This window comes from Pristis pectinata, chromosome 3 (genome assembly GCF_009764475.1).
Source record: "Pristis pectinata isolate sPriPec2 chromosome 3, sPriPec2.1.pri, whole genome shotgun sequence".
Classification (NCBI taxonomy): Eukaryota; Metazoa; Chordata; class Chondrichthyes; order Rhinopristiformes; family Pristidae; genus Pristis; species Pristis pectinata.
In genome coordinates, this window is record NC_067407.1 from 22,937,274 (window position 1) to 22,939,423 (window position 2,150).

Below are 2,150 nucleotides of genomic sequence, written 5' to 3' on the forward strand. Positions count from 1 at the left end.
CTACTTGGCACCTCAAGCCTGCCCCCTCTATTCAATATGAACAGGGCTGATCTATACTGGCGTCAACTCGTCTTCTGAGTCAGTTCCCCATAACCCTCAATTCCTCGACATTTTAAATATCTATTGTTCGGCACATTTTCAGACATTGTATGTCCGAATAAATATCTATTGTTCGGACATGTTCGGCACAGCTTTGTGGGTCGAAGGGCCTGAATTGTACTGTAGGGTTTCTATGTTTCTATCTGTACCTTAAATATTTCTAATGATCTGGCCTCCACCACCCCGGAACAGAGAATTCTAGAGATTCACAACCCTCTGAGAGAAGTTTTAATGACCATCCACCTGTGACTTGCTTCCATTGTGGTTTCTGAGGTGGTTGATGAGGTGAATATGGGAACAGCCAACATTTCCATGGATGGTGTTTAATGGATGGGCATGTGGGTAGCTTGTGAGGTGGTGCACTCCTTCCGTCATTCTTGCTGGGCTTCTGTGTGATTAAGTGGATAGACTCAATACCATCCCAAATGCTCCTTTTGCATGTTGAATGGTCACAGGCCAAGGTTTCCCAGGAGTCAGTGAAGATGGTGTATTTCTTCAAGCTGGCTTTGAGTACATCCTTGGATCTTTTCCACTGTCTACCTAGCATCTGTTCCCATGATAGAGTAGACTATCATATTCGTAGAAACTCTTTGAAGTCACTGTCCAATTTATATAACTACACTACTTTTTCCTCATTGCTCTGCAGTATTTATTCTTCTAAGTATGCACCAAATGGTGGTTACTACTGAATTTTCTTCCACACCCTCTTGGACAACGTATTGCCGAATATAGCAAGTTACAGCTCAAAGAAAGTTATCCTTGATTCCTGTCTGTTCTTTAGCTTCTGATCTTAAATCTATGACCTGGAGTTGCTAAGCTATCTCCAGAGGAAGCAGTTTCTCCTCGTTTATGATATTGGAGCCCTTCATAATTTTGAACACTTAAACTAACTCTCCCCTTAACCTTCTTAGCCTAAAGGAAAACAATTCCAGGTTCTCTAGTTTCCTGGTGTGCTTCATGTTTTTTCTATTTTCTGAGACATATAAAGATGCAAAGGAGGATTTATAGATTGTATAGTGTTATATTGTATGTCAGGATATCCAAAAGCACTTTAGAGCCCATTATGTACTTCTGAAATAAAATCACATACACAATTTCAGAAAAAAAGTGTATGCATTTACAGGACTAAAAACATTCTTGGACTTGGTAAACTACATTGGACCAGTTGGACCTCAAGTTTTAACATTGACATTTTTGTGTTCAAATCCTTCCAAGGCATCATCCTTCAATACCTCTGTAACATTCTACCATCATACAACCCTCTGAGATCTCTGTTAGTATTTACAAAATGAAAATAAATAGTTATAGGACTTACTCCTCATCTTCTTGAAGAAATTCTAAAAGTAACTGGCAGCATGATTCTCTCCCACTGTTGGATGAAGTTTCCAACACTGGCCTTCAGAGGACCTCCTCAAGATTTAGTTTTCAGTTTTCCCAAGCTTGTTCATCACATAGCAACATAAAGATCCATTAATTATGGCTTGCAATTATCTGTGATTTGTAAATCCCATGAAGGTGTCAGTTGTGATACCTACTTTTGAACATGGAAAAAGAAAGCCTTCAGATGTTGGAAATCCAAAATATAATATCTATATACAAGTTAGCAGAGAGGAGGTATTGGAGGCCTTTAAGTGCATTAAGGTGGATATATCCTCAGGGACTGACCTAGTGCATTCTCGGACCTTGTAGGGAACTGGAGAAGAAATTGCAGAGACCCTTGGAGAGATTTTTGCTTCATCTCTGGCCACAGGTGAGGTTCTGGAGAGTGGCTAGTGTGGTACCATTGTTTAAAAGGGGTAGCGAAAACAAGCCAGGAAACTACAAGCCAGTGAGTCTGACCGGTGGTGGGTAAATTGCCGGAGGGGATTCTGAGGGACAGGATCTACCAACATTTGAAGAGACAGGTCTGATTTGGGACAGTCAGCACAGCTTTGTGTGTGGGAAGTCAGGTCTGACAAATCTCTTGGAGTTCTTCGAGGAGGTAACCAAGAGGGTAGATGAGGGTAGGATAGTGGGTGTTGTATATATGGACTTTAGCAAGGCCTTTGACA